The following is a 14,032-nucleotide window of genomic DNA, read 5'->3' as shown; positions in this document are numbered from 1 at the left end:
AATTTAGTTAATAAAGTCTTATTACTCATTTGAAAATGCCAGTTAAAAAGATATGCAGTGTAACAAACAAATTACAAAAAAAAGTCAACCATAATCGCTTATTAACATTTAGTCATTCATATAGCCAAAAAAGTCAAACATGATCTTTTATCTCCTATGTACTTTGTTCAAAGCCTAAGGACATGTAACTGTAGTTTTCCTACACTTGGTCAACAAAAGTCAAAAAGTCAAAGGAAGTCAATCTCCATCCATGGTCATTAATGTAGGTATTTGACCATGGTTCACAAAGTCAATCTTGTTCAATCTCAAACAGCATAACACTTTCTCTGGTAACTCTTCTGGCTTTTGAGCCTAATTATTTCCCAAATAAACACATTTTTCAATCATAATATGTCATATTTATTGTCACATTAAAAAAAATGAATAATATTTTTTGTACCTGAATTGTGAGGCCTAAGTTCAATATCCCGTTTTTAAGTCGATCACGAAACACTTCTAAACCTTTCCTTGCAATGTAACCAAACCAATGAATGTCAAGGTCAACTTCAAAGTAATTTTGACCCTGCTGACAAATAAAAGTCAAACCGTTTATTATGCAAAAATATATATATATATATATAATAATAATAATAATAATAATAATAAAGTATACAAATTTGTAACTTCTACCTGATAAAATATATGTTGTGGGCGCGAAAGAACGGGTTTTTCATTATAAGCGTATAATAGTTTCTTTTCGGTATTATTCGAAACAAGGTCAACGGGGTTGACCACACCAACCATGATCTTTAGTCTTTCTCTAAACGGTACAACCGCGTCTTTCTTGACCCCGTTGACTTTTTCCATTTTGTTTTTAACTAAACTCTGGATATCCAACATTAAGTAACCTTAAAATATAAATTTTGAATCTAAAAAATAATAAGAAATATATAATATTTAGTACCTTAATCAACTCCTGAAATTGAGGAGATATGTCTTTGTCATATGTTTCGGAGAGTTTGAAATATAGAACAAGGCTTAAACCATCGCTATTATTGTCACCGAGAAACATAGGAGTTGGATATGTTGGCAACTGTAACAAGTTAACAACCATATAAACATGTTATAAGTAGTGTCATAAAAAAATAAATAAATAAAAATAAAAATTGGAACCTGAATATTGACAATGAGGAGAGGAGGCAATATGCCATTTGTTTTAAAGATGGAAGCTCAATGTGTTGACCAATGTGGTTGACTTTTCTTGGAGACTTAAAGAGGTCAACACCAAATGGAGTATAAGGACTGTAATTTGGGGCTGGGCTTTTTTTCTTGTCTCTGCGAATGCGTAACGAACCGAAGTCAAATTTTCATTTTGACCAACTTTCAAAAATCTTAAGGTAATCTGGCCCGTTAAGTGGTTAAAATGATGACTTTGACAGCAGATGTGGATTTGTCGGTAACTTTGACCAAGTTTGACTTTTTGACATGGCAGATTGAAATCGGAAAGTTTGACTTTTTACGTGACAGATTGGCTTTGACCAAGTTTGACTTTGACTATACGCGGGTTTCTTTTGAAACTTGATAGTTTTTATCAAAAATTTATTGTTACTTTTTTATTGATTTTGCCATTTGGTTTATGTTGTATGTAACTAGTATTTAATAAATTGCAAGATAGGTCAGTAACATACTTAGTAAACAGATAACGAACCGAAGTCAAATTTTAATTTTGACCAACTTTTAAAAATCTTAAAGGTAATCTTGGCCATTACGCAATTAAAATGATGTGTATCGGTAACTTTGACCAAGTTTGACCTTTTGGCGTGGCAGATTAAACTTGGAAAGTTTGACTTTTGTGTGGCAGTTTGACTTTGACCATGTTCATTTATCTTTTGAAACCTCATAGTGTTTATCAGAAATTATTGTTACTTTTTTAATAAATGGTAAGATAGGTAAGTAAGATACTTAAAAAACGATTCACTACGAAGAGTGAAGCATGAAGGGTCGATTGCAGACCAGCTGCCAGGAGTCGATTTCTCATCTGTACAACACGGGATCAAGAGTCCTGCTCGGGGTCGATAAAAGAAGTTGCTAGAAGATTTTGCATAGTCCAAAAGTTGTATCATAGATCTCACAACATCAAATTATTTTATTTCATTATACATTTGAAATGCATGTAAATTGTGCTTTTTTAAATGAAGCTGCAAAAAGTAGCAGTGTCCTTTATAAATGTTAATTGTATTTAGTTAGGGTTTTAGCCCATTTGGTTAGATAGAGCCCATGGGCCTTTTATGGGCTGTTAGCTAGGGTTTAGTTGTATATATATAGGTGTAGTGGCTTATGTATTAGACACACCTTCAAGTAATAAATATTACTTTCACTACAACCATCTTCTTTACATGGTATCAGAGCTACGGCTCTCGATCCAAACTCTAGCCGCGATCTGACCCGAACCTGAGTCTGACCAGCCGTCACCAGCAGCCTTCAGATCTGAAACAAGCTCCTGCCTTGTTGTTCTGTCCGAGCACTGTTCACCGGTACTGTTCATTGCCGGAAACACTGTTCACGCCGGAAAACACTGTTCACTGCCGGGGACTACTGTACACTGACGAGCACTGTTCACGCGAAATAACTGTTCACCGGTACTGTTCATTGCCGGAAACACTGTTCACAGCCGGGAAACCACTGTTCACTGCCGGGATTTCTGTTCGCTGCCGGAAAGTTACTGTTCGCTGCGGAATTACTGTTCGCTGCCGGAAAGTTACTGTTCGCTGCCGGAATTACTGTTCGCTGCCGGGATTAACTGTTCACGACGAGTAACTGTTTACGCCGGAATCTGTTCCTGCCCTCCACCCGCACTTGTTACTGTTCACAGTCAATTTTCAGTTTCGTGTATCACTATGGGCGAAAATACATACATGTATACATTTACTAAAGAGGAGCATGATCTTATTCAACGGTTTCTTACCTCCCAGTTGCCTCATCCTCAAACCAGCTCGGCACATTCAGGTAAACCTTCTAGCCTTGACTTATCATGGGTGATTGATTCTGGAGCCACACATCACATGACTGGGAATCGGGGTATTTTTTCTAGTCTTCAAAATGTTTCCCATGCACCAGTACGTCTTGCCGATGGATCTTCATGTCCCGTTCTCGGCATAGGATCCATCAGTAACTCGGAAAACCTAAAACTGTCTTCTATCCTATTTGTTCCTAAATTTCCTACCAGTCTTTGTTCAGTGAGTCAGATTACCAAACAAAACAACTGTTCTGTGACCTTTTACCCAACTCACTGCGTTTTTCATGAACTAGGAACAAATCGGGTAATTGGTACTGGTTTTGAATCAGGAGGTCTCTATCGTATATCCCCGTTTTCGCATCCTGTAGCAAACTTATGTGATTCCGCTGTCAGGGAGGCTCACTGTCGGTTAGGTCATCCCTCTACAGCAGTTCTGAGGCAAATGCGACCAGATTTACCACTTTCGTCTTTTAATTTTCATTGTGAGTCGTGTCAACTTGGTAAACATACCAGGCGTCCCTATCCCCCTAGGGTGCCCAATCGAGTCAGTTCTTGTTTTGAACTGTTGCATTCTGATGTATGGGGTCCTTGCCCTATCAAATCTACGTTGGGTTTTGAATATTTTATTACCTTTATTGATGACTATTCTCGCACTACTTGGGTTTATTTATTGAAATCTCGTAGTGAGGTATTTTCCATATTTCGAGAATTTAATGCTTATGTTCAAAACCAATTTAACACCACCATTAAAACTTTACGATCTGATAATGCTAAAGAATATTTTTCCACCGACTTTTCTTCATACTTAAAAACCAACGGCATTATTCATGAATCATCGTGTGCTTATACATCTCAACAAAATGGTGTGTCCGAACGCAAAAATCGTCACATATTGGATGTTGCTCGCACAATCATGATCCAATCACGTGTTCCTCATCGTTTTTGGGGAGATGCCGTTCTCACTGCCACATATCTGATTAACCGCATGCCATCAACCGTTCTTCATGGTAAAACACCGTTTTCTATACTATTTCCCAACGATGATCCATTTCCTCTCGCACCTAAAGTATTTGGTTGTGTCGCCTATGTTCATGACCATAGTCCAAAAACCATCAAACTTGATCCTCGAGCCATTCGTTGTGTCTTTCTTGGTTACTCACGGGTTCAAAAAGGGTATCGATGCTATAGCCCATCACTTCACCGATACTTTACCAGTGCCGATGTCACTTTTCACGAGTCTCCTTACTTTCCCGAGGGTTCCACTCCTGTTTCTGACCCGTTTCCCGACCTCGATATACCCACATCTCCCTTCATCCCCACCATTCCTGTGTCAATTCCTTTTACCGATCCAATCTCTACTGATTCTGACCCACCGACAGAATCTCCGCCACTGCTTTTCACATATGCTAGGCGGGGTAGGGGTCAAACATCAGCGACTCTTGATTCACAACCTGGCCACGACCCCGAAATACCCTCCGATACTCCGCCTACATCTGAGCAATCCACACCTCTCACTACTACATCGTTACCCGATCCACCAACCTCCGACACACCTGTTTATGATCCTCCTGGTGCCCCACTTCCCGATATACCTATTTCCTTTCGCAAGGAACCCCGGACATGTACTCGTTACCCAATTCAGGACTATGTTGCCTACACCCACCTATCTCCTGAATCTCATGCGTACACCACTACCCTTGATTCCTACCCGATTCCCAAAAATGTGACGAGCGCTCTCGCTCACCCAGGATGGAGACAGGCTATGGAAGATGAAATCGGGGCTCTAAAGTCCAATCATACATGGGATCTTGAAACACTTCCTAAAGGGAAGCGTATTGTTGGTTGTCGTTGGGTGTTTACGGTTAAACTACACCCGGATGGCTCCCTACACCGCTTAAAGGCTCGGTTGGTTGCAAAAGGGTATTCTCAGGCATATGGCATTGATTACGATGAAACTTTCTCTCCGGTTGCTAAAATGCCATCTGTCCGTATTTGCATCGCTCTTGCTGCCATTAATCATTGGCCGCTCCACCAGCTTGATGTCAAGAACGCCTTTCTTAATGGTGTTCTTGAGGAGGAGGTATATATGGAGCAGCCCCCAGGGTTCGTCGTTGAGGAGGAGGCCTCGAAAGTTTGTAGACTACGTCGTTCTCTATATGGTCTTAAACAGTCTCCCAGAGCATGGTTTGGTCGATTCTCTAGTGTTATGGGACAGTTTGGGATGACGCGGAGTGCCTACGATCACTCTGTCTTCTTTAGACACCAGAAAGGGAAGAGGATTATCGTAGTTGTTTATGTGGATGACATTATAATCACAGGTGATGACGAGGTCGGGATTTCCGAACTCAAGCAGTTTCTTCAGTCTCAGTTTCAGGTAAGCGACTTAGGTCGACTGAGGTATTTCCTTGGCATAGAAGTATCCCGCTCTCCACAAGGAATACTTCTCTCCCAACGAAAGTATGTTCTTGATATGTTAACTGAATGTGGCTTACTGGGTTGTAAACCTGTTGATACACCAATGCTTCCTACAAAGAAACTCCTCCCAAAGGAAGGAGATCCAATGAAAGATCCTGAGCGATACAGACGGCTGGTTGGTAAACTTAATTATTTAACCGTCACACGACCGGATATCTCCTTTACTGTCAGTGTTCTGAGCCAATTTATGGCTACACCATACACCGGTCACTGGGATGCTGCCCTTCGTGTCTTAAGATATCTTAAGACCTCACCTGGCTTGGGCATATTATACTCTGATCAGGGTCATTGTCGTGTAGGTGCCTTCACGGAAGAAGGAGATGGTCGAATATCAGGGTTCTCAGATGCAGATTGGGCAGGTTGTCCAATTTCTCGACGATCTACCACCGGATATTGTGTGTTTGTTGGGGGAAACCTTGTATCATGGAAGAGTAAGAAGCAACACACGGTCTCCCGGTCGAGTGCCGAATCAGAATATAGAGCCATGGCAGATGTAACATCAGAGATGACATGGGTTCGTCGTCTTCTCAGAGAGCTCGGGTTGTTTCTAATGACTTGATGAGGCTATACTGTGATAATCAGTCAGCTATTCACATAGCCAAGAATCAAGTATTTCATGAGAGGACAAAACATATTGAGGTCGACTGCCACCTTATCAGAGATCGGGTAGTAGGCACACAAATTGATCCTCCTTCCATTCAACCAGTTCATGTGAAGACAAATTTTCAGCTAGCAGACATTCTAACTAAACCGCTCCGGAAAGCTCAGATAGATTTTATTTGTAACAAGTTGGGCATGATTAACATCTATGCTCCAACTTGAGGAGGAGTGTTAATTGTATTTAGTTAGGGTTTTAGCCCATTTGGTTAGATAGAGCCCATGGGCCTTTTATGGGCTGTTAGCTAGGGTTTAGTTGTGTATATATAGGTGTAGTGGCTTATGTATTAGACACACCTTCAAGTAATAAATATTACTTTCACTACAACCATCTTCTTTACAATAAAGGACCATAATGTGCCTAGAAGTAGGGGTCTAACGATTTGAACTAACTAAAACGGGCGTGTTCATGTGCATTTATTTAAGTTTTACCTAGCGAACATTCATTCGTGGTCTGTTAACTATTCTATTAAATGGGCATATACATGAACGAAATAACAACAACAACAACAACAACAACAACAATAATAATAATAATAATAATAATGTGTATTGGTTTTTATTAATCCCAATTATCATCTTTTGGTCGCTGACGGTCCCAACTAAGGAATTGGCTGCTGACGGTCCCAACTTTTAACGCATTTGTTTCCAACGGTTTGCGACTAACAGAATCCTAACGCCGTTGCTTGCAGGTCGCCGGGAAAACGTTTTTGGGCCGGAAAATGTAACTTTTCCAGCCAAAATCGTTTTCCGGCGACCTGCAAGCAACGGCGTTAGGATTCTGTTAGTTGCAGACCGTTGGGAACAAATACGTTAAAAGTTGGGACTGTCAGCGACCAAAAGATAATAGCTGAGATTAATAAAAACCAATACACATAATAATAATAATAATAATAATAATAGTAATAATATTTCTGGATCTATCACTTGAAACAACCTACCTATGATGACAACATCATCTTTTATACCATTCAAGCTCCCATGATGACACTCTAAAATCTTGCTCAAGTTGCAGTTATCTGTTTTCAAATAACTTGTCCATATCATGCATAATATTAAAACAAAATAAATCCTTAAATACTATTTAACCTGACAAATAATACATGTTTATAACTTACCTCCATCCAAACTACTAAAATCATCATCATCTGAGTCTGACTCTTCAAGTTTGCTAACAGAATCAAACCATGATTCATCTGACTCCGTGCTTCGTGTACAAGTGATTGTTGTATTCTTCTTTGAGTTTTCATGCCTACAAATTATCTTTCGACCGCAAACATGTATCGCTTTCCTAGCATTTTTCGTTTCAAACCGACACGATGCACAATTGCCCATTATTTTGCTTCCCTAATGAAACAACAAAATGATCATGATCAAAAAATTATCCATAATTTTTATAAATTAATAACTTGTTATAATCATTGATAAGTGATAATAACAAGAATGCATATCAAATGACATTGACACCAATATTAATTAAAATAAACAGTCACAAGTCACAACTTAACAAATGTAGCTTACATAATATATAAAAAATATAAAGTTGAAATCACTACACTTATAACAAGGAGAACCAAACCTGTGATTGTTACTAAACTGAACCCGGGTTGGATCCGGGTTCTTTTTTTTTTTTTAACTTTGTACTAAGTAAATTAAGTAACAGAGAAATGTATTTATAGAGGAAGATGAAATGATGGGCTGCAAATGTGTTAATATATATTTTGTTTAACTGACATTTTCAACTTCCAGTCCTTCATTTATTTAAATGTGGTTAAATAAGTCCCTCATTCAGTGGAGTTGAATTTAAGGTATGGGTGTCTATAGCTTGAAAGAAAATATATAAATAAATAAATATAATATATATATATATACAAGGGACGGGTGAAAATGTGAATAAACGGTGAATTAAAGTAGTTCATAACTCTTGCACTACTTGTTGTGGGCTAACGCCTCTGTACATGTAGGCTTTTAACGCCTTGAAACAATGCGACGTGAGCGTTAAAAAGGTGTGTCAGCAATGGGGGCATCAGCCCATTAACAGGCGTTAGAGAGAAGAGGGGTGGGGCCGTGGAACCTCAACCAGTCACCAGCTTTCATTTATTTTTCTTTTTCTTATATTTAATTATTTAGTTAAACCACAACGCGACTGTTAAAGAATGAGTTAGTTGTTGGTAGTGACGTGGCAGGATGTTATTACACTTTTTGGTTAAACCACAACTTATAGCCTTAAAAAAAACCATATATAAACTATCATAAAATGAATTGAATACAAACAAATGCTGCTAACTTACTCAGTTAACTTACAATAGTGATCATAATATCTCCAAAAATTAAAACAAGATGAAGCATCAACTAGGCCTGTAAACGAACCGAACGTTCGGGAACTATTCGTGAATCGTTCAACGAGAAGTTCGTTTATGTTCGTTTATTTAATAAACGAACGAACATGAACAAAAAATTTGTGTTCGTATAATTAAACGAACGAACATGAACACATGTTCCGTTCGTTTATTTATGTTCACGAACGTTCGTTTATGTTCGTTTATTTATGTTCGCTTATGTTTGTTCATTCATGTTTGTTTATGTATTAATAGAACATAATTAAATATTATATAAATAGGTAATCTGATTAAAGGTTTTTATATTTGTTAATTTGTGTTCATTTAAGTGTTTTCATTTAAGTTCATTTATGTTTGTTTATCTTTGTTCAGTTATGTTCGTTTAGATTTTAAACAAACGAACACAAATGTCCCTTTTCAAATAAACGAACATGAGCATAGATATTTGTTCGATTAAGTGTCCGTGTTCTTTTAAAGTTAAATGAACGAACACGAGCATGCCTTTGTTCGTGTTCATTCGATTCGTTTACAGGCTTTTATTATTCACATTGATGAATACATTGGTCTCAATCTATAGGCTCTGCTGCTTTTATTTGTGTTCGTTTGTGTTCGTGAACCGTTCGTGAACACATTAATTTCGTTAATGAACAAACACAAACATAAAATCTCGTTCGGTACGTGTTCGTGAACATATTATTTTCTTAACGAACGAACATGAACAAGGCCTTGTTCGTGTTCGTTCGGTTCGTTTACAGCCCTAGCATAAACTCATCAAGTCAACCTCTTGGGAAATGTGTTGAACTATAATTAGACAATTAATTGAGCCCAATACTCAATGTGTTAGTGTTTACTATTCTATACACTTGAATATATTTTATAAAACTTATTAGAACTCATAACTAATAAACTGTAACAAGAAAAATAAAAGGGCCACTTGTTGAGTGCAGCCACATTTTGACTTTTGATGGTTGGACCAACAATCATTCTTTATAATGATTTGCAAGTGCACCATTTAGTTGCATGTGGTCCATTTAAATCAAATGAGACAAATGACAACAATGGTAATATTGAAGCTGCCACAGATGGTCATCACCATGCAAATCATCAGAAGGGGCCGAAAACAAGCCCGGTTAGATAGCGGGTCGGGTTACTTAGGTTTGAGAAATTGCATTGAAAACTGAACTGGCGTTGTCGGTTATATATGCTAGCGGTCAACATGACTGAAGAAACACTAATTGACCCCGGGCAGATTACGGATAATCTGGGGGTTAAATAGATGTTTCCCACGAGGGGTTAGATCCGGCAAAGATGGTTCTTCAGATGACCTGCAAAACAGACACCGTGAGCTCGTCACTGAGAAGGGGGGGTACCTCCTTGTGACCACCCTCCGGCGTGAGAATCAGACTAGATTGCTCTTGAATATAAGTGTATATTAAGAGAAATGACTAGAGCAGATATGATGGTATGAGATGAGATGATAAGATATAAGATGATCATACCGTTCCAAGGTGTTGGAGTATTTATAGCCGAAGGTAGGTTTCCAAGAAGGTACAGCCGGCTGAATAGTATTCCTGTTCTGCCAACTGTGGGCTACGTACATGCCATGCTGGTGGTTGGTGGGTAGGCAACGGCTGATAGTGACCAGGCCGGCTGTGTACTATTCCTTTTCCACCAACTGCAGGCTATGCACGTGCTACGACAGGTTGGTGAGTAGGCAGCGGCTGATAATGACATACAGTACAAGAGCGTGCTGCTCGTCATACTGTTGTCAGTGAGCTGTTGTATCTTTGGTCAGATCTTTTGTCCATACCTCGTCAGGTATAGTACAAAAGATCCTCCAGTATCGTACGGACTGGCTCATTTGGGCGGAGTTTTCCCGCCTTTGTGCGGGAGTATTCCCGGCTTGCTCACTCCTTCTTCAGGTGACATTACTGAATTATTTAAGAGTTAAGTGCCTTGTGCGTGTAGCCTTGCTGCGCGGGTAGCCTTCCCTGATGGCTAGTATCCGTTTGCTGCGGGAACAGGCGGAGTACGTCGACCATTGGGAGGCTTTTCCTGCGGGAACAGCTTGCGTACTGCGCGTAAGGACGTCACGTCTCTGAGCATGGTGGGTCCTGCGGATCCAGTTGGTTTCTGCGCAGACGTCTCACCTCAAGGTGAGTCTTACGAGTTTAGCCTTTGCACAGACGTCCCTGTTGAAGGTGAGTCTTGCGGGTTCAACTGCGCAGACTTCCCTCTTTGTGGTGAGTCTTGCGGGTCCAACTGGGCTCTGCTGGGACCTACCTCTTCAAGTCCCCCCAGTCCAATGTTCTTCTCATGAATTGTTAATAAGTGAGGTGAACTTTTGGACTTAAGCAAAGGGTTTTGAAAAGGGTTTAGTTTTAAGGTTTTCCATGGGGATTCTTCCCGCGGAAGTCCTAATGTCACGTGCAGAAATTCCCGACTTTTCTGCTTGATCTTTGGGTATAATGCGGGTAGGTCTGTAACCTCCTCGCAAGTCAGGAGCGTTGAGTTCCACTTGTGTAGATTCTCCATGAGGTTTTGGTAGTTTTGAACATAGTGATCAATTATGTTAAACAACCAATTCCATCTTGGAGCTTCAAACAATCTAGTTCTCGACGTTCCCGCTATGCGGGGATGTTATTCCCGTTTCCGCAAGCATGGCCCATAAGATCCTTCTTGGTTTCAATTCCCTGCGGAGTGCTAGGTATGTGAAGGGTTTTCCCTTGACACTGTACCCGCACTCGTCTTATAGTTACTTTACTTCCAAGGTATTCCTGGCTTCAATTCCCTGCGGGTGCTAAGTATGTGAAGGGTTTTGCCTTAACACTGTACTCGCACCTGTCTTATAGTTACTTGGTTGCCAAGGTAAGGGGTATAGTCCCGCTTACTTTTGAATCTTTTTGACTTGCGTTGTAAACGTTGTATGACTTACTCACGCATACTTTAGTTTAATTTAGCAATTTTCCAATTGTTTTGAATAAGTTAACCGTTCGACGCGCGGTTGTCAATAGGTTAGTGCAGTTTCCTCTATCATGATTGTGCGGGTAGGACCGTCACTTTCATTTAGTGGGATGACCGATCTTCACCTATAACTGACCTGCGTGAATGTTTGCCATTTTTTGTGTTTATGCGGGTTTTGCCGCCGTCCACACGCAACGACTTCTTTCCATATTTATGCGGTGAATACCGGCATACCGTCCGGAAAGTTTATAAGTGTAAATGTAAAGCGATCAACACAATGTGATAAAGGAGAATCATTTCCATTAGAAGTGGCCCCAGGCCGTTTCTTTATAAGTTTGGAATTGATCAACATTTGCGTAATTGAGCTCCATTCCATGTTCTTGGGATGGGGGTACCATCGAGCCTTTCGAGCCGGTATGCGCCATTTCCCAAAACTTCTTTGATAATGTATGTCCCTTCCCAGACGGGGGCCAGCTTTCCTGGGCGTTCTTGGTTCGAAGCCTCGTTGTTACGCAGTATGTAGTCTCCAACATTGTAGCTGCAGAGTTTTACCCGCGTGTTATAGTACTTTTGCATTTGTCGTTTGTAGTTCTCTTCACGCGCTGCGGCTAAGTCTCTGCGTTCCTAGGTTAGCATAAGGTCTAACCGTCTTTCCGCGTCATTGTCCTCTGGTTGAATCAAGACCCTTGGTGAGGGTAAACCAATTTCAACCGGGACCATGGCTTCAGTGCCATAAGTGAGGCTGAACGGGGTTTCTCCCGTACTTGCCTTTTTCATCGTTCTGTGTGCCCAAAGGACGTGTGGAAGTTCGTCCACCCAGCCGGATCAGTGTTCCAATAGTCTTTTCTTTATGCCATCGACGATGCTCCTGTTCGCTCTTTCCACCTCACCATTGCCCTGCGGGTGCGCCACTGAGGTAAAGGTGTGGGTGATTTGAAGTTCTTTCAGCCACTGTTGTAGCTTCTTGTCAGCAAAGTTGGTGCCGTTATCGCTCACCAAATTCTGTGGAAGCCCGAAACGACAAATAATAAATTCCCAAATAAATTTCTTGATATGTTTTGCGGTTGTTTGGGCTAAGGGTTTTGCTTCTATCCACTTGGTGAAGTAGTCGATGGCGACCACTAGATATTGAACGTTCCCTGCTGCTGTGGGAAATGGGCCTGTCACATCAATGGCCCATTTCTGAAATGGCCATGAAGAGGTGACTGGAACAAGTTCGTTCTTCGGGCGATGCGTGTTAGGTGCGTAGAGTTGGCAAGACCTACACTTTCTGATGTATGCCAGTGCATCCGTATGCATCCCCGGCCAAAAGTATCCCGCGTTGTTTAGCTTAGCTACAACTGCGCGTGGACCTGCGTGTATCCCACAGATGCCTTCGTGTACTTCCCTTAGGAGGTAGTCGGCATCTTGGTCGTCAACACATCTGAGGAGTGGGCCAAGAAAGTTACGTCTGTAAAGGATGTCATCGATGAGTTGATAGTTCAGTGCTTTACAGCGTAGTTTTCTTGCCTGTGTTTTCGACTCTAGTAGTATACCCGCCGCAAGGTAATTTATTATTGGTGTCATCCACGTTTCCGTGCCGGTTTGGATGACAGACTTCTTTGTGTGGGACTGATTGTGCTCCAAGGAGTTCAATGCGGATGTCCTTTCCCAAGTGGGTGAAAGCCAATGACGCAAGCTTGCTTAACGCACCGCAGATTTGTTTTCGCTACGCTTGACGTGTATGACCTTACAATCGTTAAAATCGCGCATGAGGGTTTTTGCTTGAGCGAGGTACAAGGCCATTGTGTCGTTCACGGCCGTGTACGTCCCATTTATCTGATTGGCTACTAACATGGAATCCACATGGGCTTCCAAGTTCTTTACTCCCATCTTACGCGCAATCCTTAACCCGGCCAAGAATGCTTCATACTCAGCCTCGTTATTCGTACTTGAAAAATCTAGTCGAATAGCTTAAGTGTATTCTTGGCCTGCTGGGTTGGTTAGTTTTAACCTTGCGCCTGAGCCCTCGTTGTTGGCTGCTCCATCAGTGTAAAGTCGCCAAACATCATCGATGTCCTGTGCTGGAGAGGGTTGAGCCTCGTCCTGGCACTCTTTCTCCCGCGAGGCGGGGACTTCGGCAATAAAGTCGGCCAAGACCTGGCCTTTTATGGCTGGCCTTGGCTTGTACTTTATCGCGTATTCTCCCAATTCTATTGCCCATTTGGCTAGGCGTCCCGACAGTTCGGGTTTGCCTAAAACGTTTGCAAGTTTGAAGTTGGTGAGAATGGTGATTGGGTGACCTTGGAAATATCGTCGTAGCCTGCGTGAAGCCTGTACAAGTGCTAAGACTAATTTTTCCAGGGTAGAATACCGGGTTTCGACGTCTGTTAGGAGACGGCTAACATAGTAGATTGGCATCTGGATGCCTTTTCGCTCGACTAGCAGGACGGCCCCGGTTGCTCTATCTGTGGCGGAGAGGTATAGGATTAATTCCTCTCCCGCTTCTGGTGCTGTGAGCGTTGGGAGTTCGATCAAGCGTGACCGAATTTCCTGAAAAGCTGCTTCCGCTTCTGGTGTCCAGCGGAAGTGTGTTTTCTTTAAACAGTTTCTCAGCGTTGAC

The 14,032-nt window shown here is 41.2% G+C and overlaps 1 pseudogene across 1 annotated transcript; it reads right to left on the bottom strand.

Moving 5' to 3' along the window:
* Positions 1-221: 221 nt before the first annotated feature.
* LOC143579816 (uncharacterized) lies at positions 222-2,102 on the bottom strand (annotated as a pseudogene). Its single transcript, XR_013143532.1, has 6 exons — positions 1,942-2,102; positions 1,153-1,314; positions 944-1,072; positions 670-864; positions 440-562; positions 222-351 (listed from the first exon to the last, which is right to left on the bottom strand). The product of XR_013143532.1 is annotated as an uncharacterized LOC143579816 (transcript).
* Positions 2,103-14,032: the final 11,930 nt, after the last annotated feature.

The sequence above is a fragment of the Bidens hawaiensis genome, unplaced genomic scaffold (assembly GCF_021521415.1).
Source record: "Bidens hawaiensis isolate Kalapana, Puna unplaced genomic scaffold, B.hawaiensis_p1.1 tig00029987_1, whole genome shotgun sequence".
Classification (NCBI taxonomy): domain Eukaryota; kingdom Viridiplantae; phylum Streptophyta; class Magnoliopsida; order Asterales; family Asteraceae; genus Bidens; species Bidens hawaiensis.
The sequence above is the reverse complement of the archived record's forward strand: the minus strand, read 5'-3'. Positions and strand labels throughout refer to the sequence as shown.